Raw genomic sequence first — 24,948 nt, 5'->3', positions numbered from 1 at the left:
TGGTGCTTCAGATATAAAAAAGTCCAATACTTAATGTTACTCGAGAGGCTTTTGACCTTTGCCCTAATATTTTAATATATTCTGGAACTTGAAATTTTGCATGTAATAACCTAGTTATTTTCTGGTGCTTCAGATATAAAAAAAGTCCAATACATAATGTTAATGTTACTGATATTCAGTCATTTGACTTTTAACTGAAAATATAATAAATAAAAGTATTTGAAATCTTTATCAACATATTTCCATTTTTCCTAACAGTTCTGACATATAGGTTATTTTGTAGGATTTTTTTTCCTGAAGGACTATGAATGTCATATTCAGTCATTTGACTTTTAACTGAAAATATAATAAATAAAAGTATTTGAAATCTTTATCAACATATTTCCATTTTTCCTAACAGTTCCGACATATAGGTTATTTTGTAGGATTTTTTTTCCTGAAGGATTATTAACAGCCAACGTGGTTCACAAAGAGCAAAAGGAAGGCAGTAGGAAAAGGTAAGGTGGAAAATCAATAAATTACTTGAGTACAGGCATATATTCAGGCACCTGAGCCCTCTTTAAGGTTAAGTTCCATGTTAGAGTCACTCATTCCAATATTTAATATCTAGAAAAATGGGAGAAATAGCTAAAATGTAAATATATACAAAAAAATCTGAATTAGAATATAGAATGGCCACTTTGCCAGGCCTGTATTCTATGCTTGTATGACATGAGAAGTTCACTTTAAAAATCTACCATACTGACTACAGCTCTCAGCAGTCATATTAATCTGTCTCTCTCTGAAAAAAAAAGTATGAATGGCTTTTTATTGACTGCCAGTTGATGGACCTCTTGTTTATTAGACTAAAAACTCGACACCATCAAATTCTATGGAAAGTCCAAGATCATAATTTCTTCTTCTCTGGCTCCTGATGGGTTGGTAGCAGTACAAGGTCTTCATATGCGTTTCCACAAAACCTTAAACTCAGTGCAACTTTTGTCCATGACATAAATATGGAAAGTTTCTGTCTCACGGAAACATGACCCTCCTTGTTGGACATTTTCAGCTTCTCTATGAACTTCCCGCAGCTCATGACTTAACTCTCATTTCTTTCACTTAGTGCACCCACAGCTCTAACCAAAGCAAACACTACCCAGTGTCGTGCTTCTATTCCAAAGGAAAGATCATTCGGGAATGATCTTCTTACTTTTACCAAGCTAGTAAGAGACCGTGGTCTACATGGAAGAGGCTATTGACAACCCTGCCCACACTCAGTCATAGTCAGATATGTGACAAAGTCCAATGAAATCCTATTAGGGAATAATACAAATGACAGAGCTTAAAGAATACAGTTAGCTCCTAATTAAACAGCCCATAAATCTGTTCAGAACTTGCAGAATTTATCACCAGAACAGGAATCTCAAGACCTTTCGCAGAGTCTTATTTTAACAGACCTGTTGTCCACTGAACCAACAACTCTGTTGCTTACAGACGAGACATTTCACCAACTTAAGTACTATTAAAAGATGATTATGCACTGAGCTTTCCTGAAATTGTATAACATTTGCATGGTATAACACATACTCTTACTCGTTCGCTGCAGTCTGATTCAAAGTGCTATAAATATGTTTGCCCTTTCTGCTAAGCCCGCCTAAGGGATTAGCAACCCCCCAAAAGTTCAGTTGAATATTAACTGCATTAACTTTGCAGACTGTAACATACTGTTACACTCAAACAGCCTACGGTGCAGTATGGATGACTTGCTTAATAAAAAATGTTTTCATGCAAAGCCCTATTGCTAGGAAAAAAAAAGAATGTGCTCTGTCAAAGGGGGTGACCTCTTCCATTTAACTTCAGAAAGCAAACAAAGAAAAGGGAGATCTTCACAGGGATGTCCAGAGAAACACTTATGTTTTGTCTGTCAAACCAGATGGACTTCCCTTGGCCACACCGCACCAACACCACTCTGCACTAGAAATTAAGTCAACTCACCATGAAAAAACCCTGTGAAATACAGTAGCAAAGTGTCATCTACTGTAGTAGTGTAAAGTTAAAAACTGGAAAAGAAGGATGACTATTTGCTTGCTTACTTTGTTAAGTAAGTAGTGCTTTGTGTGCCAACTCCCATAAAAACCACATGCTGAAAGACTTTCCAGCTCAAAGTCATATAACAGTGAAGGCAAATAAAAGGAACAGGAAATATTTAAAAGTTGGAAGAATTGATAGGAGCGCAAAAGGGAGCTGACTTGATAGCTTAGGCTAAAAGTCAAGGAAGAGCAGGTTCTTAAAACTCCTAAGTAAAAAGCTACCCGGTAGAGGGTAACTGGCAGTATCTGATCAAAAGACGAAGAAAGGGAAGGAGAAAGAGGAAAACAAGAATGGCAGGGACAAGTTTCTGAAGGATACAAATAAAATGGGACCAGCAGAGTTGCTTGAAGTATCCAATAGATTGTTAAAATACTTCTAAAGATTAAAAAAACCTCCTTCATTTATAATTGCAGTAATATAAAAATGTAGAACATGTCTATTATTTGTTGAAAATAGAAATTGCATAATACATATTCTTTGCTTTTATAAAAATAAATAGATGAAACAAACCTTCTCTGTGTTGCTGTGGGAACATGCAACAACTCTCAAAAAGAGCCTGATACCAGAAGCCACAATGAGACCTTTCTCATTTGGTCTTCAAGGATGTATGAATTTGTAAAAAATGCACTCTCCCATATAAAGAGCCTTGGGTCTACTATGAAACCAAATCAAGACTTTAAGAATTAGAAACCACATTTGTCCATCATGCTGTACGCTTACTTGCTTCTTCCCTTTACCATTCCCATTCTGTTGTCTAGAAATTGAGACCTACAATAGATGTTAGTAATTATGCAAGAACTTAAACTGCAGAGTGCCTCAGACCACAGCATTAAGCTGGAATTGAAGTTTTACAGGAAAAGAGAAATGTTTCACTCCCTGCAATCACTTCCCTCCCTTAAACACACACACACACACACACACACACACACACACTGCACACCTGCTACCCACCGGCCAGATGGGACAGAATTCTCCTGAATCAGATCTTGGATTTTTCAGCTCAGCTTGAGTTCAAATGGATTTCAGAACATCAAAATATATTATCATTTCACATTTAAAAAATTACATTGGTGTCTGGAAACTGCTAGTTTCGGTGTTGTTTGCACAACTAGGTATGTATTAAAGTGGGATTATTGCCCCAAATGTACTAATACAAATAAATAAAATGCAGCTTTGCTACAACATTTTAATTACATATGCTCACTTAATGCATGAAAAACAGAAATAAGTTGATATTAAATCATCAGCCTGTTAAGTGAGATTAGGAATTTAGCTAATCTGTAGTAGTGACCGGTAGTTGTTTTTTTTTAAGTCCATAAAGGCAATTTAGCAGCCCAAACTCCCTTAAACACTGTAGGAACTGGCCCTTAATGCACAGGTATCATAAAATATTAACATATGTTAAGAAAAAAAACTGGGAAGCATTACATTCCTCGAGAATTTGCTAAGCTTGCATAACGTAACATTTATCATCAATAAAGTTTCTTCATTTAGGAGACCCCTAGCCTGCTCTTCAGAAGGAGCACCTCCACCGTGTCCCTGTCTCCTGCACTCCAGTGGGCCGCTTGCAACTGGGCCAGTCACGTTTTTAATTGGGACTGCCCTCTGTACTCGTCCTTCTCCACCTTCTCCGTGGGTCCTGAAGCCAGCCTGAGACTCACAGGGGGTTAACAAGTGGCGGGCCAGCAGCAAGACGTTCTCGGCAGGGACGGCGGGCATCTGGAAGGCGCTGCCAGTTGTGTTCCGCCAGAGCCGCGTCTGGCAAGCGCCCCGGCGCAGAAACGCCAGGCCCGCTGCCTTGGCCAGCCTTGGACTGACCTTTAGTCCTCACGGGGAACGGGAGTTTCGTTAGTGAACACCGAGTTCTGGTCTACACATTTTTTAGATTGACTATTTTATTGATGTAAAGTGCCCAGGTGCCCTCGTGACAGTCACTAATATAGATTTTGAAAATAAAATTAATTAAGGGCCAGTCTGGACCACCTTTACTGTCATCACGTAGTACCCTTTTCTACAAGCAACAATGCTATCAACCAGCGAGCACAAGCATAGTGTTTGTAGAGTATTTCATTACATCTCAAAACACTTGACTGTGGAGGTCAAGATCACTGTCACCTATCTACACACGCACACACACACTCACTCTTCTCTCCTACCTTCCAAAAGGGAAACTGAAGCACAGAAAAGTTAACCGACAGAAGATCGTGGTGCCAAACGGGGCTCCGTCCCTCCAGCCCGCTGCCAGAGCAGCCTGGCACGCAGGCTAATCTGAATTACACTCATCCAGCCCTTGAAATGGTTCCTCATTAGCTGTGGGTTAATGGAGTTCCAACGAGTAGTGTTATTTTCATCCCCTGCCTACTGAACACAAAATTCATTTGCAAATATCCTGTAAAATACTGCAAAGCAAGCCAAAGAGATATGACAACATAAGAGGCATACTATTTATGGAATGCACTTACCGTCATTTAGAAAAGGAAGCTGACATGAGCAACGGCCTAAATTTAGCAACACATTTAGTTTTTATTCACTAGTCACAATGACAACATTTTAGAAGGCTACCGCACACCTTGGGCGCTGAAAGGTTCCACTGAAATCAAGACAGACTTTGATCTGAAAGGAATTTGGGATCAGCTCCTTAATGAATACAACACTGAGTTAAATTAAGGCAATCACCATCTTGACTTTCTATTCCAAGTAGATATAAAATTACATTGATTGCAGGAAATGGTGGCATTCAAACAATATTGCAATGGCCAAAGCCTGAAAGCTAAATTCATTGTCGAGCTAAACTAGGCTTTCAGAGGGCACAATTTGATTTGAGGGAAAAAAGCATCTACAAACCACATATTTTCAATTAATAGTTTAAAAGGCACAGAGTAAGAAAGGAAAAACACTGGTCAATATGCCACATGCCACTCAAACAAGCAGAGTCTTTGTATGTACACATAGATACTCTGTGTGTGTATATATACACACACACACACGGATGGATGCACACATGTGGTTTTGTTTTTTAAGTCAAGCTGCACTACAATGGCCAAATTTGAGATCCAGAAAGATGCAATGTATTTCAGAACAGCTCAAGAATGCTCTTTTATCCATGCTATCCTTAATTCAAAAGTAATTTCAAATCAACAGCACACAAAGTTAAACCTAGTTCTCTTGAAAACTCAGAAAAAGAATTAATTCAAACCCTTACCTTTGGCACCTTAAAGACTTTTGGCCATGACTTACCTGTATAAATAGAAAGAACTAATTTACTACAGAAATGCCCATGGGCAAACATGTTCTGGCTAATGAAGTGTTCAGCTTTTGCATGATTAACCAGCTGGTGGGGGTGGTGTAAAAATCACAGGGCATAAAATAATAAGAAAAATTGATTAGCAACTCTCTTTTAAAGCACTCTATGAGAAATTTCCTTTTTTTTTTTTTTGGAAAGTGACTGTACAGAAAGATAAACTTGAATGACTTACCAAGGAACCAGGCTGAGACTGCACCAGGCACTCACTCCTCCAAGACCTGCATCGCAGAGAGGTTCAAGTGAAAAGTGAGATACCAACCAGCACCATGGCTGGATTACTTATACAACAGGTCCTGCCACTACTCACAAAGGTAATGTTCTGCTGCATTGCGAAAGACATTATATAAAGTTAAAAACTATGACTACGCTTTGAGTCAGTTCAGTTTCCTCCCCATTGCTCTGGTCCTCAGCACCTTAGCTGGCTACAGCTACTCCTGTGAACCAATTTAAGAAGTGCCTCCATATGAGCCAAGGGATTGATACACTATTCTGAAATAATGCACATATTTAGGTGATGCTACGTTTTGCACTCACTAGGGACAAAAATCCCCTTGCCCTTCCCGTCCTGTACAAGGGGTTTCTCACAAGCTCACGTGCTCTGCCCTCAAAATAGGACCTAATTAGTGTACAAATACTTGGCAGACAGGTCACGAAAATAAATTTATCATTAACTGTCCCCTGAACCAAGGCAGGTTATCCTGAAGCAGTTTCGTTTTCATGCACATTTGCTCTAGGTCTCTTCAGATGGGGTACAACTGGCATGCAACACTCTCTTCAAGGAGGAAAATTACATATTTTTATGACACAGGATTACTTCAGAAATACAAAACAGTTGCTTATATAAAGCATATGCACCAGTAACAAGAAGCTGCAAAAATTTATGCTACAGATAATTTGCAATAGGCCATAATAACAGTTACAGTCCTCTTGACCTTCATTACTTCTGTGGAAAATGCATGTTTTACACCTATTTATGGACTTTAATATATTTGTTTATATCTACGTACTATGGGAGAAATGGGGAAAGGATCTGCATCTCAGGGATTTGCAATGTGTTCCAGCTCTAGGGATGCAGCTGAAAATTCGACACTGGAACTTCATGGATTGGGAACCTGGATTCACTGCCTTTGGCAATATACAAGCAGTAACCTTATTTCCATGGTTGATTTCTAAACACAACCAGATATTGCCTCACAGAGCTTCCCCTCTCATGGTATATGATGGTATATAATATACCTTTATATGACCAGCTACTTGGATATGAATTTAATTCTTAAATCACACTGGTATGCCATGCATGCTGTGGCTGAAACTATTCCATCGTATCATAGGATCCTTTGTGAGGGGTAACAATTTTACCTGAAGAGTTATTGTGAGAAGAATGAAAGCAGAACTCTGAAGCCCTTTCTCCTTCTTTCCACGACTCCTACATTTATCTTAATTACCACTTTCTGAGGAAGACAATATCCCTTTAAATACATAAAAAGAGATATATTTTTTTTCCCCATGCTGTTTCCCTATAGGAGCCAGGCAGATTATCCTGAGAACAGATCACTTCACACGTGCACCATACACTCTCCTTCACCCAAAGATTCAAACCAAAGAACCGGTCAGGGTTATGCAGGTTAGATAACTCTACAAATATTCCATAGAGGTCTTCCTTTCTTATCATGTACATCCGAGAAAGCTTGTAACTAACTGCAGAGTCAGATGAGAGTTCTGACATCAAAGAGGTTTTTGCATGTTTTTGAGGCATTGCCAGATAGGTGGATCTTTCTACACTTGCATAGTTCTGGCTTTTGAGCCTCCCCTAACCTTTTGGAAACATTTCTACAGATTAGCACTTAGGAAAGTGGGCATAGAGCTGACACAAGCAAACAAAAACAGAGGAAAGCTGAAAACACTGGCATGAAGTGACATCTCCCTCAGTACATCAGTTGGGAAAGTGCTATCTCCAGACAGAATTCACAACAAAAGAGAAGTTTCGAGTTGAGCAAGAAGTAGTATTAAATTCCACTTAAGTCTAATTTCTGTGGTCATACTTGAATCATGAGCATTTTCTAAAATACTAAGTAGTTCTGACTCTGATCAACTGGGACCCTGGCAACACCAGAGCTTGTAAACTGTTTGAAGCTATTTTCAAAGATGGTAACCACCTAATGCAGTTACAACATAATTTATTAATTGCAGTCATACTTGCTAAGAAATTAGGCTGTGGACTACCTAACAAACATCATAACTTTGGCTAGCCTAATTGTTTAAAAAGCAAATTTAAAAAAAAAATAAAATTCCTGTTTGCCATAGAAAGTGAATACTTGTTAAAACAATATTGCCTTAAAGGAATTCAGAAATACAGCTATGAGGCACAGCTGTTTTACAGGTGGAAAAAAAAAATAATTCTTCAGACCTGTACATTGTACTCCAAAGCCTTAATTTAATAATCTGTTTGTTTCCTTCTAAGCAATTGCTTTGGAAGAGCCCCCCAGTGAGTGTATGCTGTGTGCTCTGCTGAGGGGTCAAGCACAAGATACAGGCTGTGGACTACAGGCTTAACTTCAAAGAGCATTCACACACAAAGGTATTTAGGTGCCTAATTCCACTTATACCAACTCTCAGTGAAATTGATAGAGAGTAAGCACCTCTGAGGACACGATCTTTGACATTAGCACAGATTCCTCAACTGGCTCCAGCTTTGCGCTTTTTCGGAAAACAAAACAGCAGAAAATAAAAAACATTTTGCTCTGTGGCCGCCTTATCCTCTCTTATATTGGAGTTTCTTTAAGGTTGACCATGGTTCCCAGTAGAGGACACAACAGCCAAACAGGCTGGTCTAATTAACTGGAGTTTTTCATACTAATTAGTAACAACAAGAGCATAAAGCAATCAATAGGACACCTTATGCCACTACTGCTTAAGTCTGCTTTGACTACCGCTGGTTCAGCTGTACCCTTGAAGCATATTTGGAGGGTTCTTCTTGGCACCCTCCCATGCAGCATCAATTTTTAGTGAAGATAATCTTTCCTATTATACTAGAAATTGATAAGAAACATTGTTAACCTAGGTGATGCAGCTAAAGATCAGCTGTAAAGAGTGTAATGAGGAGCCAAAAAAAAAAAAACATGTTTATGAGGTATTTTGATTGCTTCTAACATGATTATATACTTGACCAACAAGTAACATAGTGTGATATTCACCCCATTGCAAACCAGCTGTATACAGACTTGTGTAACACACATCCCACCCAAGCTTGAGGGGAACCATGCTCTGGTGATTCACTGTATGTTCAGCAACTTACTTTTAACTCATATGAAAAAACAACTCACGGATTTATTCCAAAGCCATTTTAAACTCTTTCTAAATAACTTCTGAAGGACAGCCGGCAAGATAGTAGTATGTTTAAAGAAGAGATAAATACAGAAAACCTGTAAACCATCTTCTCCAATATAGAGACCAAACTGCTAAATTTAGTTGCTGGAATGTCTCCTTTGGGTGCCAGTTTGAGTCTTGTTCCAAATGACCACTAACCAACAATCCTGACTTTGAAATATTCCACAACTAGTCAGTAAGACCTATTTGCTGATTAGGTGTTTGCAACCCCCTCTCAAAACATCACGTTTATAACCTTATTTCCAAAATGCACTTTTGTTCCAGTATCCTGAAACTAACTGTACAAATACAAAGAACTCAGATGCCCTCTCAACCCCCACTGGAAGTGACAAGTGAGTCCTTCTAAAATTGCAGACATAGGCTGTCAAGTGCAGGTGTTTGTAAACAAGTTTGGAAATGCTTCTAATTATAAACTCTAAGAGTTAAAATTAGAAGTCCAATCCGCTAGCTTTAAAAAAAGAACTTCCAAAAGGGTTCATCTAAATGAGAGCAACCAGTGATGTTTAATTTAGTTCCAAGAGCAGAATCTCTGTGCAGAGCAGCATACTTCATCAAACTTTCCACTAGGAGTTAGAGTACATTTCATTAAAAAAAAAAAAAAAAGGATTTGATAAGTATTTTAATTTGCTGTCATGATACTGTATACTTGAACGTGCAAACTAAAAGTACCCTATTCACAGGTCTCCTCCATTTCATATAATTAAGAAGAAGAAAAAAAAAGAAAAAGCTCCCAAAACTTCTGAATCTGACTTGGCTGCCAACATCAAAGTTCAGCTTTTATGGGGAACTTCTCATGCTGACCTTCTGACAACTCAAACCAAACTCTGTTGGCAGGAGCCTTACTGTTCTGGATGAAGTTCTCCCTGATTGATAACCTCACCTACTGCAAACCTTGGCTTACCCTGCCCTGGCACAAACTGCCAAGGGATGAAACCAGGGAGGGCAAAAGTCATCCCAGAGCTCTGGCTGGTACAGATCTTGGGACGCAGCCACTGAACTGGCTGAGTCTTAGTCTTGCCTTCACCACTCTGGTCTGGAGGTCAGAGGTGTAGCTTAAAGAAGCAACATACTTGGAATGATACCTCAGACAGAGGTTGGAAGCTAATCCTGCAGTCCTTGTACACACCAAACTGTGCTTATAAATGCACCGTGATGAGATAGTGCGGGCAAAACAATGGACTTCACCTCTGCGAGAGCTTTAGGAGAAAGCAGAGCTTTTACCAACTCAACAGGACATGGCTCTTTTTAGGGGAAAACAGGTTAATACTGGAATCTCTTGACCTTCACTTTATTTCTTAAGGGAAATATAAGAGCACATTTGAGCATGTCAGAGTCGTTTTGTCTGATTACAAGTGAGCAAACATGAAATAATTTCAGAGAGACTTGACTACGGCCTTGCTTCAAACAAGGGGTGGTCTCTCGGTGCTGTGCTGTCCTAAAAAAGCTGGAACAGGAAATGGATTAAACGGTGAGGACCTGCTCCAGGAACAGGATGGGACTGTCCCTGATCAGCAGCCATCCCTCTGTGAGGGGACAGGGGACTGACAGCTCCTCAGCCCCTGCACAGCCAGCCACCTCCTCTACCAGGATGTTATATGACAGAGGAAAACCCCAAACCCTCAAAAACCAGGACAGAAAAGTAAGTTGCCTTTATCCCATCGCCCTGAGGGAGCTAGTTCATATAATAATCACTATCCATCCCTTCTTTTTCTTCCTTCTCTTTTCTTTTTCTTCTTTTCCTTTTTCTTTTTAGCATTCTCTGTGTAAAAATAATAGCAGTTTCCATATGGTTTTCTGGACAGCATTTTGGAACTCACTGCCTTCAACAAACACAACTGTACCAGTTTAGTGCCCACCTTGTAGCCAGCAAGTGGGGTGCTGCATCAGGGTGAGGATACTAGCGTGCTTGCAAATCATCAGCCTTGCAACCAGGGGTTCCTTTGCCATAAGCCACGGATATAACCTGGAATTGCTTATCACTTCAACCAAACCCTCCCTTTTTTTGGTGTTATTGACATGAGTAAGGGCCAAAGAAACCCAGTTCTCCACTTTGGTGGAAGGAGCACAGTAAGTGGGAGCAGGGTGAGGGCGCATCTCAGCCGCTTCTGACAGCAGCTGGTGGTTGCTCCCCCTCTTTCAGGCTTGGGTACCTGGTCCTCCCCTCTCCTGGCCGGTGCAGTGAGAGCTCCCCCTCCTGTCCCAGTCTAACCAGTGTTAGACCTTGTCCTACTGGAAGTGTGGCCAGAGTGAAGAGAGGAGGTTCAAAGGCAGTCTCACTGAGCTAGGTCTCCTGCTAGAAACTGACACCAAAATTAATTCCCCGAGTGGGAAATAGTATAACCTTACAATTTCAACCTATGTGAATGTATATCTTCCTTAAACAGAGATATATATGCACATGCACAGGTTTGTATACATACTCATACATATATACTACATATATTGTCACTATACATACATATGGCACACATATATATAGCACTGCAAATCTTTAATGCTACTAATCTGATTGCAATTTTAATTCAAAGTATGAAACCATTAGCTTCTACAAGCCCATCTAACTTCTGAAGCATCTAAGCTTCTGCATGTACCTGTGCTTCGTTCAGCTAGAACAGTTCGTTTTTTCCTAATGAATACATATTGGAGCTGTGTTTGCAAATTTTAAAAAAAACAGGCTTTTCACTGGGTATATAAATATTTTAACTAACAATATGTATGTATTTAGGAGACTTGGCATCAAAGTCTACATCAGATAGAGCAATTAACCCATTACAGTTTTTCTAAGATACTAGATAAAAGAAAATACATTTAGGAAATGCTTAATCAGACTTAAATTAAGCATTTGAGTGCTAAAATAATCTCAGATAGCGATTTATTTCTAATATTTTCTGCATGCTCAATATGAAAGCACGAAGAGTAGCGCAATTGCACATATCTTCTACCAAAAATAGCTGAAAAATACTATAGAAGAGTGCCTGCTGGGTTGGTTATAAAAGTAAAGTATAATCCATTAACTGCTAATTAGAAGCATCAGAAGCAGGCTTTGCTGCAATAAGAGCTGGCCCCTAAGTAGATGTTTCTGTAACCATTTAAAGGCACAGGGTTTCTCCAGTTGCTGAGAATGGAGCTTGGATGGTTTCAGCATAAAGGCCATGTGAAAAGAGACTATGGCACTTGGCCATGTTACCCAGCTGTTTTCTAAATATGATGACAGGTGCCATTTTTTCCATTTGATCGTGGAACGTAATACATCTTCAAACAAATTTTCCCCAACTAGTCTGGTACAGTTACATTTCAGAGATTCAAATATAAGAATGTTTTTTTCTCTGACAGACACATATCGCAGAGTCTTTGGCAGATATTTCATTATCTGCCTTTTTCCCAAAGCTGATTTTTGTTGTACGTATTATTTTGGTTTTTACTGCTACTGTAGGAGGGAAAGAATAAGCACTTGGGCAAAGTATTTAATTCTGAGGGAATTTAAAAAATGGAAAAAAGAAGTTAAAAAGCTACTATTTATAATTAGACTTAATAAATTTGCCTTCCAATAAGAAAGGATTCTCTTCCTTTCTGTCCACTACTTCCTAAAGGATGAGAAGTATTCTCATAATTTCTCCTATTCTTTACCTGACTCACTACCTGGTCAAACCAAGTTCCTTTCCAACTACTGAAGGCCAAAAATGCCTATCAAAAGGCCTTAAGGGGTCAGGGCAAAAAAAAAAAAGGGGAAGCCGAAAGAAATACCAGTACCACAGCTTGCTGCAGAAATAGCCAAGACACAGAAAGCAACAATTACGGACATGAGCAACAAAGAGATGATGCCTTGAAATGGATGACAGGCTCCAAACCCAAGCCATGCTGGATGCAGTGCCAAAAGGAGCTTGGCGTCCTCCAGGGCCTGAGAAGCCTCGACAGGATACAAGTCAGGCTGCATAACTTGAAGAATCGGGAAAAAAACCAAACAGATAACTAACTTCCCCCGTTAAGAAAAGGTACATAGCTTACGTGAGGGGAAATAGCTCAGGTCAACCTTCTGGGCTTCTCATCTACATGGAATGACTAGTGAGTAAACAAAGGAAGAAAATTCATGTGGGGCAGGAAATGAGGGCATTTAGGTTTTTTTCTCTCTGCCCTATTTTCATCTACAAACACAGAAGATACTTGTTTCTTTCTTTTAAAATGATGAAACAGGGCCACCCATTAAGAAAAACGAAGATGGTAAAGAATCATTTTCTGAAGTTAAACATCTAAGAAACAATATAACTATGACTACAGTAGAAATACTAAAATGCAATTCAGCTTAAATTGATGTCTTAAATATTTGTTAACCCTGGCAGCAGGTTTTACAAGGCAGATGAGTATATCTGTTTTCATTCCGTACGTAAGAAAACAACCGTAAAATGCCCCAAAGCCATGGAGGGAGTCAGTGTCAAAGACATGATTAGTAGTTCAGAAGTTATCTGATTCGGGTCACATGGTGTTCCAAAAACCATACCTAAATATAGCATGCAAGAGATCCGCACAAAGAGCAATCCCATCATGGGAGCACACTAAACTCTCCACAAAATTAATTAGGGTTATTTTGAGGCAACCAAAGGAAAGCGAGGAGGGAAAAATCAGCCCTTGCCCTGCCCAGTTCTGCAGGAGCAGATGTCGCTGATGCAGATAAGCCTCAGTTTGCAGCCCAGGCACGCAGGGAGATGCTCAAGTTCCTGGGGGGACACCCCCCCGGCACTAACGTGGAAGGTGGGTGGAGGGCACGGTGTGGCTGTATTAAGGAATATAGGTCCTTGGGGAAGAGGATGATCCTGCCCGTAAAAGGCCTGGCAGGTAACGTAGGCGTAAATACCCAGGCAGGAAGCCAATCCTTGGGCTTCTTCTGTATTCTAACAGAGAAAATACACGCCTTTTTGGAAAGGGAAGGTCCACGTAAATGATACTGTTGGTGCAGACCAAGCCTCTGGGAAAAGCTAATTCTTCCCAAGGCAGAATGGAAAGAAAATTCCCTGCTGGAAGTTGTTACCTCTGAAATCCTCCATTAGGACTGCCCCTTGCCAAGGAGGTGGGTTTCCTCGTGAGATGCAGCCTATACAGTGAATTCTAACAGCCTTCCCTATGTTTAGGCATCAGGAGCAATCTCGTGGAAAAGGGTACTAAAGATCCTCAAAAGGCAGCAGGAGAAAGGGAGGAGCATTCCTCAGGCCTCTCACATTCCTTTTGGTCCTTCTCTGTAAAATGCTGTTTCCTACAGTTCCTGAACTTTCCTGAATTTCCCGCTTTCCTGAATTGCCTTTCGGCTTCTGACCACCACTAATCTACAAGCTGATTTCATCAAGCTGCCCCACTACACAATTTCTCTATAATCATAGAATCATCGAATCATTGAATCATCTGGGTCGGAAGGGACCTTCAAGGTCATCTAGTCCGACCCCCCTGCAGTCAGCAGGGGGCAAATGTTCCTTAAAAAATGTTCTTTAAAAAATTAAAAAACTCTGCTCGGGAACGTCATCGTGGCGAAGGTTTTGGAATGACCACGATTGGTCATTCCAAATTACCTTTGCATCCCCTTCGTTCCCATGTACCAGGGGAAACCCCATCCTTCACCCAAGCCTTAGAACGAGCAGGACAACAACGATGTTACCTTGAAGGCCAAAGGCAAAGCCGAAGCAGGGGCTATGGAGAGCAGGGGAGAGAGGACAAAGCTGAGGAGAGCCGGCACTGCGAGGAGGGCTGCTGCCAGTGGGTAGGGAGCAGGCTCTGAAGCCCAAACGATGTAGCAGGTGCTCCAGAAGGCAGGTAGCAAACTGTCTGAACGTGTGCGGGACACAAACTGCGAATTTCGGCTTGAACGCTTCAGGCCATTAGCAGGTGCTTCAGGCAGTCATCCAAATCAAAGTAAGAAAGTGGAAAGAGCCAAATGTTGGTTAAAGAGGTTTGCGAATGTGAAAATCCCAGGGCGGGCAGATAAAATGCTTCCCCGGTTGTGAGAACAGGCTAGTAAGGGGAAAAAAAAAAGAAACAAACAGAAAGCATACTGAATTTTTGTAAAAAAAAGGCTGTGTTTGGGATTTTACTATCCTGTACTTAAGCCCTGAGATGCAAATGTTGGCTAGGATGCTGAGATCAGCAGTTATATGGCCTCAGGTGGTTAGAGACAAGACAGAAAAAAGCTGGCATTTGGGGAAAATAGAGGGCCCATTTGATAACGCTTCACTTGAGCATAAGAGGGTTTCCCCTGTGGGTATTGTCCCAAAGAAAGCTCCAGGCAAGTTTAGACTGGTTCATTACTTGTCACATCCAGAAGGTGAGTCAGTTAATGATTACACTGACTCCCTTTTGACTCCGGTTTCACGTGTTTTCAACCTGAGAACTGCACTCTTATCACCGCAAATACCGCTCACAACAAACAGAAATATGGAGGTAATCTGCTTTTCAGTTGCTCGTGGTACTTCTATAGTTATTTTATTTATCAGGATTTCACTGGCGTTTTGCAAACCGTATTTTTGTTTGCTAATGCACAGCACTTAAAACCTGTGTTGTGGAGGGTGTCACTTTCCTAATATAAACGTATAGGTCAGAGACCTGGCACTCACTTTACTAGGATTAGTCTCCAAAGGGCCCAATACTGGGGCTTTGAAGGTTTCCTTATAAAAGCTGAATATCTCTTTACTCAAGGGTGAATTCCTTAGGGTCTCCTCAACCTGGAACAACACACTTGGTTTAAGTTACCTTACACAAGCATAACAAATAGGTCTGGCTGCTACAAACAGTTGTTGGTGCAGGCTAACTATATCGGCCAATGATAGTATATTTAAATCAGATGGTCACTTGAGCATTACTGGTAAAGTTCTCCTCGCTGAGGGTTGCTTCCTTTGCCAGAGGCTAGCAGACTTGACAGAAGGAGAGAAACAAATTCCTTTCATCAGAGTAACATGAGTCAATGTGTGGAAAGATACTTCCATCTGCTCTATGTTTCTGGTGACATGACATTACCATATAATTTGGTATACGTTTCTAACAGAATAGTTAAAAGAAGATGGCTCGGCAAGTATCATTTACGTCCCACATCCATGGCAAGTCCTCTCAAATCGTTTTCAGCGTACGGGGCTGTATGAGCAGCTAAGACTTGCAACGGAAATGCTGGAGGGAAAGACACATTTCTGTTTATTTCAGAGAGTTATGGCACAGAGAGACATCTACGGTGCACTTATAGAAAGAAACGCATGATATTTCTCAAGTGCTCTCCAAAGAGGGACATTTGGTCAGCTACAGAAATCGCCAAAGGAACCTGCTGTGTCCAGCAACTCATGGGCACACACAACTTAGTAGACGTAACCCATCAGCAGGGTGGCCTGGGCTGCTTCGGCATTAATTTTGCGTCCCTGTGTGTTACCAGAGCCCTGGGACGTTCATGGTCTGTGGGCAGCAAATCGGCTGAGCCAAAAGGGAAGGTTCCACCTGACTAGGCCAGTAGGAGCTATATTAAGCTTGTCTCAGCTGGAGGTCATTCTGCATATTTTGAAGGCTGCTTTCTTGGTAGTTGGTCAAGCAATTGGTGTCCAGAAATTAAGAACCTAATTCTTATAACACCCATAATACAGAGAACACTTCTGAAGTCCAGACCCTGCATATGTTAATGTTTTAATTTCTAAAATGTTTGACCAAAGCCATTTCTTTCAGGACCAAGCAGGCTCTTGGGTTTCTTAAGTGGTTGCTTCATGTCTCGTTTGTAGTAGTAGCTGGTAGCCCTGCTGCCAAGAACTCATTTTCACAATTCCCAAACATTTTTTTGATACTTCTGGACCAAATGGCTTTGCAGTGGAAATTGGTTTCTGCCACCACGTGTTGTTACATAGTTTGGAAGCGCTAGCATTTCCTTCAAGAGGGAGGAAGTTGGGGAGCACATGCGGCCAGTCCCAATGGAACAGATACTCTTTTCCTCACTGTCACTTTCTAGGGAAGGCCTGGCCTATTTCTCAGGAGCTGTGAAATTGTCATCAGCAGGATTCTTTACAAAGCTTGGTGGCATATGGAATATATTGCTCGCTTCTTAGTACTGTAAGAACAACCTTGCTGCATAACTAAGCTAGGTAAAGAAGGTAGGTGCTTGATAAAAGAATCCATCATGCATCCAGCCTCTATAGACTTTGCAGAAACTCTAGACAAGGATATTTTGGAGATGAGTATGTTTCCAAATTAGCTAAATAATATTTTGGAGAAGCTCCTAGGCTTCAGAGGTGGCACAGTCCCTTAAAAATGAGCAGAAATCACCATATCATGGGAAAACATCCCATTCTGCCATTCACGTTCCACACCAAAGGGCAGTGTCATCCTGCCTCTGCAAGACGCCAAAACTGCAAGGGTCCATTCTCCATTTCTGTTGGGATAGGAGACTATTTAACATCAGTTTTAGGTCATCTCTTTCTGTCACAGCCTGGCCTTATTTTTACAGCTGTGGACTAGCCAAGAAGTAAATTAAACAAAATAATAATAATAATAATAAACTCCATGGCATTCTGGTGACCATACACACTGAATTAAAAATGCTGGGCTAGAACTGAGGGAGTTCCAAATTCTTGCTACAGAAGACACCCAAAGAGCAACAAGAGAGAAACAAGCTTATTGAATTTGCTTGATTCTCAAGCACAAAGTATGGCAGCATTTTCATACACTGCCAGAAAAAAAAACAAACAACTAAGAGAAACTGTCAGAAAAGGGATTATGAAGAGATGCAGTTAATGTCCCCCCTGCTATATATTCACAGTGAATGTCCACTCAGCTACCCACATGGATACTCACGGTCATCTATGTTCTGCTGTATCGAGAAGAACGGCCACAGCAGGTGAAACCAAAGGGCCACTTGGGCTTACTGGCTTGTTCAGGACAGTGGCAAACAGCAGATGCTTAGTGAAGGTCATGGGGCAGGCATAGAGTGACAATCCCCCAAACTGCTCTTCCCAACATCCATCTATTTTTGGCTCAGGCTTCCTTTCACAAAATAAACACAGATTTGTCCATACTAGCAATCCATTTTTAGAAATATTCATTTGCAGTTACAGACATTGTTTTAGAGTAAGGTTCTCCATCTATATGTCATGCTTCTCGTACTAAGTGAGCTACTTCATATTGATATGGAGAAATCAAGCCTGCTGCCCTCATCCCAGAGGAGAAGCCAAAACAACTGTTTGGGCAGCATGTGCTGTTTGAAATGCTATACAGTTCTTCTGCGCATGCTCCAGCAGAGAGGAGGGATCTGCTGCAGCCATTACATTGCACAGCAGGAAAGATCCTTCTGTGATGGTGGCCATTTGGAAGTCCTGCCTAGAGATTATGTTTTTAAGTGGCACATATCCTAATAAAGCCATAAATAGAGATCTGTCATGGATGGAGCTCTGAAATTACCCATTAATCTCCTGTCACTATTTAGAGAGGACAGAGTGGCCTTTTAGCAGAACAGAATAGGGACCACGTTGCAGGACACCAAAAAAGTACCAACTACATGGACAATCACAGGAGAGTGGGTACCTGTCATCTCCCCACATTAACACACTGAGAGGTTTAGTGTTCTTCCAGAGGCATCAAAAAAAACTCATTATTGTTCAGGGTTCAACACATTTGCTATTTATTCACCTCCTTATTGCAGAAGTAGCTGCTGTATGCTTTACCACCCAATAACAGGTGATTAAGCCAGAAAAAAGAGGCCAAGAGCCAGAGTACAAGAACAACAGGCTCTCTTAGCAGCTTCGCACTCTATTCATATAACACACAAACCAGAAAATAATGTGGACTAAAGCCTACTGTAAAACTAAGCAGACTTAAAAAACACTTAGCTCTTTTATAATGGTTTTCATCCAGAAATCTCAAAATATTTTACAAAGGTGTGCACAGACTGGGGAAGAGCCAGGATGCAGCCCACTGCTCCTGACTCCCAGGCATTTGCTCTTTCCATTAGACTATATCACTACCTCCAGGTATGAGCATGCTTCTTTTACAGTTGACATGGAAAGACACATATGTGCATCAAAGGCATCATTTTTCCTTAATTTTCTATACACTGAATGCTTTTAAAACCTTGTTTCAAACACTCTTGTGTTTAAAAGTAAGAGCTCACAATGTACCTGTACTCTAACTACTCCTACACGCATAAGAAAAACTTCATGTAAGAAGCAATCCTCCTTTCAGTTACAGTAGGAAAGCAGACAATAATCAAACTATAAATGCCGCTTTCAAAACTTCTGTTCTCTTTTGTGTATACAGGAAAAAATAGGCTTACCAATCATTAAGACAAAATAAAAATTATCATCATAGAAGGAACAAAGTGAAAACCATGAAGAGTTTGTTAGAAATAGGAAAAAGTCAATACTTTCCTCCAAAAGAGACAAGCTTTCAGAAACTATCACAGAAGTAGGGTTTCGTAACAAAGTTCAAACGGCCAACACGGAACAAATAAAAATTTGGAAAGTTCAGTGTGACCTGTCAAAATCAGTTCACCTGTATTCTCAAATCAGAAAACTACTCCGTCAACAAACAAGTTTTGATCCTTGCTACAAAAGTGGGAATCTACAGTAACACCTCAAAAGACATCAGATAAATTCCAGATTTACACGTATGGAGCCACATTTCTGATTTTTAAGTCTTTGTTGAACATATTACATTTAGCATACATCAATGCTTACTGGCTTCTGAACAAGGGCAGTAGCTAATATAAACTGTACGAAAAAGAGCACATCAAAGTGATATTTTTTTTTAAGGTTTGCAATGAAAATAGTATTGTTCAGATCCAGAATAAAAAGGAAAAAAATCTACCAAAATTTTATCTCCATTCTCTTCAGTTAGGAGTGCTGGCTAATGACTGAGTTTGTGTATAGGCAGTTCAAAGGAGACATAAATAGCATCTTTTTAAGCTAATGATTTTCACCACAGGCCATCTAAAACAGGAGTTAAAAGTGGCCCTAAAACAGATCCCCTCTGTGTTCACCTAAGTCTGTTTATTTTTGTTTTGCTCCATTTTGATGTATGTACACATCCTGCATTTTCAGCTTGTCTGTTCAGCCCACTCCCATCCTCCGCACTCCTCATCTGCCAGCCAGACTCCAGGGACGGGAATTAAAAATGACCACGTTTAAAAATCCGTGCCTCTCTGCGTAACAGACTTTACAGAAGCAGAAAAGACTAAAAAGCTGAAAAGTTCCCCACGGTCTTTGCCTATTTAAGTCCACAGCTTGCCAGCAGCAGGCCATGTTTTAGTGTCAAAGAACAGGGCACTGGCTTGCGTTTCTCTGCGACGGGGAGTGCTGGGGCAATCCTGCTTCTTTACATTTCAGATCACACTGTTTGTGGAGAAAGTCAACAACACTAGGATGCTCAGAAACACCCTGTAGTATTGCATGGAGAATGCAAGATGCTTGCTGAGAAATAGTGCTGACACCAGAATATGGTCGATTTAGCTTGAGTGATAAAAAAAAACCACCTTATTTTTGGTTGGCTCAGGCAGCATTTGATTAAAATAGGATTAAATCCTCATCAGGCTTGCTTAAAAATCATTTTACATCTATCCCATTAGGCTCCATCATTCCCCATCTCACAATATTTTCCACCATTAAAAAGAAAGGGGTGAGTTTCTCTTCATCAAATGAGCCAAGAGGCAGGGAAAGTCCTTGAAAAGAGTAATGCAAGGAAATAGAAGGAAGGATTTGGTCAACTGGCAACCAAACAGAAGCCTTCTGCTATTTCGCACTGCGAAGTAACAGTATCTGGGCTATAGATATGTTTGTCAAACATATCTATAGCAGGGATAATTAAGTTAGTGCAGCAAACTAGGTGCATGCTTTGAAGTGTTCATGCAGTTGCTTTACTAACCTTTCCTTCACCTGGTAGGTTAAGCTCACCATCTCCTCACACGTATTTGCAGACTCGTGACCTATCCTCCGTCCTCATTATCACATCATTTCTGATAGCTGAACGTCTTGGAAATGATATTCAGAGGTTTTGTTATAAATAAAAGAGACTAACAGAAGCCTAAATACAGACTTCTGTCACAGAGGAATAACTGCCTGGAATTTCTTATGGCTTCTTTCTGCCAAGGAGTTTGCATACTTTAAAAACAAACAAATATTCCTACAAGGTAGGTATTACTATTTTTGCTTTTTTGAGGCCTCTTACAGTTAGCATCCAAAATCTTGATCCACAGTTTCCTATAATTGAAAAAACTGGGGGGAAAAAAAAATATTCTTGCCCTGCTTTGCAAAAAGCCCCACAGATATTTCAATTTCTGTGCTGGTATCACTCCAAATAACAGGGTCAAAATATAAAGTAGAAAGCTTTAATACCCCTGTCTTCAGCAGTATTTTTTTTATCCTGTAATATTACTAGCAGTGATACCTTTCCTGTAAAGATCAAACCTACCATGGCAGTGAGGATTCTGCTGAGGTCTGTACTGGGGTTTCTATCACCAGTGAGAAGAGCACCACAGGAGTATAAAGAATCTACAACGATAGACAGACTGATTCCCACTGATCTCAGCGAAGCCAAGACTTTATCCTGTATGCTTTTCCGTACAAATGGAGAATGATTTCATATGCAAAGATCCTCACTTACCTACATCCTCCTATAAATCAGAGTTCTCTGCTGCCCATTCTTCACCCAGATAACTAGGGGCCTAGTGACAGTCTCAACTTTTCTACATTAGGTTTCTAAGGCAAAAAAAATATTATTACCTTTACTTAAATCAGCGTATTTCTAACCCGTGACTTGTAGCTGAATGGACTGGATTGGCACATGCACTCCTGAATTTCACCCCACACAGAAGTAACCAGCATTTCCTTCTGAGCAAGGGACAGAACTATGATAAAGACGGCATATGCCCTTGTGCCTCCTCTACTATAGAATTTCTACTTATTTTGTCAGAGACACCTGAATTTTGGGTATTTATGGATCTGAGAAACCCTAGTTTAGACATGAGCACCGCTGCGGGGCAAGTCACTGCTCTAACTGTCCCTGGAGTGTCCATCCTGTGGGAACTTACAGGCCTTCACTTTCCAGCAATGCCAGCCAGACACATACATTTTAACCTATTCTCTCAGCAAAAAAAAAAGAAAAAACACCCTCTTGCTGCATTTGGTTGCTGTACCTTTGCCTTTATGTCCATGTTAATCCTTAGTTGCAGTTATTGTCCCCAGTGTTTCACTCCACAGGATGCTATCGGACTGGCTGAAGTCCTATCTTCTGTCTATGAAGCCCTATTATATGAGGGCAAAAAAATCTCACCTATACTCCTTCACCTGTACCCATAAAACAACCTATAAAAATGCCTTTAATAGTCAAGCAGCAGACTTACCTCCTGTACCTCAGCTGCTTTCAGAGGGACAAAGCAAATAAGCAGAATGAGGCTCAGAAGGTTGCCCCAAAACCAAAACCTCTCACTTGTACGAAGGCTCATGTCCCTAGCCCAGTGCGTGGAGCTGCTGCTGGCACTGGGAAGCGATGGCGAGCAAGGGAGACCAAACCTCCTCCTACCTGCAAACTCAAGATTCAATTTTCTGCAAGGTTACCCCCAATAATTAAAAGGTTCTGTAATTTTTCCTTAAAAGCCAGTCATGATGCGATCCGTCCGAATCGATCTGTTACCTTTTACCTCCGCGCGTACCGTGTGTGTGCATACCGTATGTAATAGGGTTTACCAGACGAAGGCTGGCAAGATTTTCCACTAATTGCAAGAGTTACTAAACTAAACCTTAACTAAAATTAAGTTGGCTATTAAAAGCTCAATGAGTAACCCAGCAAACGGAAGCGCTCTATATAGGATTTAGCAAGCATGCAAGTGATCTGGCAACCACCAAGGCACAATATTTGCTGAACTTCCTATACCTAAAATTGGTTCCATACAATAGTCATACGTTCATTATGTATGATGATTTAACACTCACAGTACCAGCTCCCTCCTGCAACTGGCCAACAATGCACTTCTTTACATCACTTTACTGCGCTATAACTAATTTGTGCTCAGTTTTCTCACACTGTGTAACATTAGTGTCCTTGTGAAGGTCCAGGAGGAGATCTTCTGCAATAAAGAGGTAAAACAACAAGACAGGAACACTCACAAGACTACCCCTAACAAATTTTATGAAACTGTCCTTCAAACACCACAGTGAGCGTATGTGACAAATAATTCAAAAGTACAAATGAAATTATGAAAGCGTGCTTAGAAGCCGATGGTTGTATGTATCAAAATACCAAAATAAATGTATAATAATTCAAGCATACTATTTTGAAAGCAAAAGGTTAGTGGATTGAAAGTTCCAAGTTCATTTATAACATATTCTCCATTAAAATAACAGATCTCCCTGTGTCAGTTTTAAAAACACATGAATAATATTCTTAGCTATTAAGATGTCGTTATCATAGACAGTCCTACAAATTTTAGCTACCTCAATATAAACACAATTGGGCTTTGTAAGGAACACACATAGCACTTGTTATTACATGTTAAGTTTATTCACTATATATAGACTTTTTATGATTGCAGTTTCTAAATTTTCAAAGAGTATATAGGTTTTGGTACTTCTCTGCTTTCTAGGCTATACCGCTGTACAAATATGTTTTGCATTCTGTATTGTTGTTTTCAGGATTGCACACACGTACATAAATCAAAAGCAGCAATAAATAATATTTACATGCAGTCCAGATATCTTTGATGAATTAGAAAACTAGGAATTCCTGGAGAAAAAGTTCTCTCCTTCAGGAAGAGGAGGGGGGTGAGGGGGAAGAAAAATTCTCTTATCTGTTAATGTGGAGAAAAGGTAAAGGCAAATGCCTGTACAACTTCAGCATAAGAAGATGGAATGATTCAGGAAAATTCTAACAGATTTCCTAAATACTGCGCCCTCAAAAAAAAATCCAATATTTTAAAAAAAAAAGAAGGTCAATGTGAATGTATGCAGAGTTACATGAAAGAGTTAACGTTATTGATGAAAGACTATTTGCTGATAAGGATGCATCTATTTGAAATAGCATAGCATTTGGGACCACTCGAACAAAAGTCTACAGGAAACTGATAAATCAAGGAACTGAGCAGGATTTAAACAAACAACAGACATGGCTGAGAACACACAAAATGTCACGAGTACAGCTGAGAAATAAGTGATGGCACAGGACCACTTACTCAGCTACTAACAAGACTTTATTTGCTTTGGCCTCTGCAGAGCAAGACAGCTATCAATCCAGCCACAGCTCCAGAAATTCTTGAGACTGAAGCCTCAAAAAAGTGACTCTTATTTCTGGGTGTGCACACAGAACACCCCAGTAACCCTGGCTTCCAAAAACCAAAACATCCACCATGTATTACAGAGTCAGGTGAAACCCCAAGTGACTTCTTGCAGAAAGGACTTCTTTCCCCTAAAGTGCTTTCCCCTAAAACTGCTGCTACAAAACACCAGGGTCTGGATTCTCCAAGAAAACCTTTAGGACCAATAACAATTTTGCATCCCAGTACCCAACTTTCAGGTGCTGTGCCTGTGCGATTGTCTTGAACAGTGCCAGCAAAGTCATGAGTGGCCATTGCCGAGCAGAGAACAGTCCAAGACTGCTAGTAGGAGACAACAAAGGTCACACACATCTGCAGTCCCACCTCTTCTCTGGGACGTACGTGTTTAAGCAGCGATACTAAAAATTTCTTAGTTTTGATATCTTTTTCAAGGCTCCCAGGCTGTTCCTGAACCTAGTGGAGGGTCCTTTCCTTCAAGGACAAGCTGGAGAAAGTGAGATACACCACACACAGAGAGCCACCATTTTGCAAGAGGAGCTCATGCCTTCTGAAGTCTGTAGGGATATTGGGTGAAAGATGGGAGCGGAGAGGCTCAACCTTGTCAGGATGGAAGTGCTTGAGAACATCCAAAGCAGATCTTTGGCCACCTGGGAAAGCTGGATATTGAAAACGTAAGCACTCACACAGGTTAGGCAACTTCTAAGGTTAGGTGGCAGTTCAGTAGGGATATTGAGGATCTCGGTTTGGGCTTTCAATGCCTAAATCCCACTTAAGTCCCACCTAAGGCACCTAATCCTTTTGTGGATCTGGGCCTAAAGCCTTGCCAGGAAGGAGAGAGTCTATGCATGCAAAAGCTGATGGTCAGTGACAGTCTGGTTCTGTTAAAACTAAAATACAAGAGAACGACCTTATTTTGTACAAAGGA

At 40.6% G+C, this 24,948-nt stretch overlaps 1 protein-coding gene across 7 annotated transcripts in view; it reads right to left on the bottom strand.

Moving 5' to 3' along the window:
* The window catches only part of ESRRG (estrogen-related receptor gamma), a 396,968-nt gene that overhangs the window by 357,946 nt on the left and 14,074 nt on the right, over nt 1-24,948 (bottom strand). Inside the window, exons 1-2 of one of the 7 annotated variants that reach the window (XM_014950744.1) lie at nt 5,547-5,576; nt 5,273-5,307 (exon numbers count right to left, since the gene is read on the bottom strand). The exons of 4 other annotated variants lie outside the window; for them this stretch is intronic. The gene's annotated coding sequence lies outside the window, so the exon portion shown is untranslated. Of the gene's footprint in view, nt 1-5,272; nt 5,308-5,546; nt 5,593-24,948 lie in introns of those variants that run through there. 2 more of the 7 variants (XM_014950738.1, XM_014950747.1) reach the window with 2 other exon arrangements.

Source organism: Calidris pugnax, unplaced genomic scaffold (assembly GCF_001431845.1).
Source record: "Calidris pugnax isolate Ruff unplaced genomic scaffold, ASM143184v1 scaffold24, whole genome shotgun sequence".
NCBI classification, from domain to species: domain Eukaryota; kingdom Metazoa; phylum Chordata; class Aves; order Charadriiformes; family Scolopacidae; genus Calidris; species Calidris pugnax.
The sequence above is the reverse complement of the archived record's forward strand: the minus strand, read 5'-3'. Positions and strand labels throughout refer to the sequence as shown.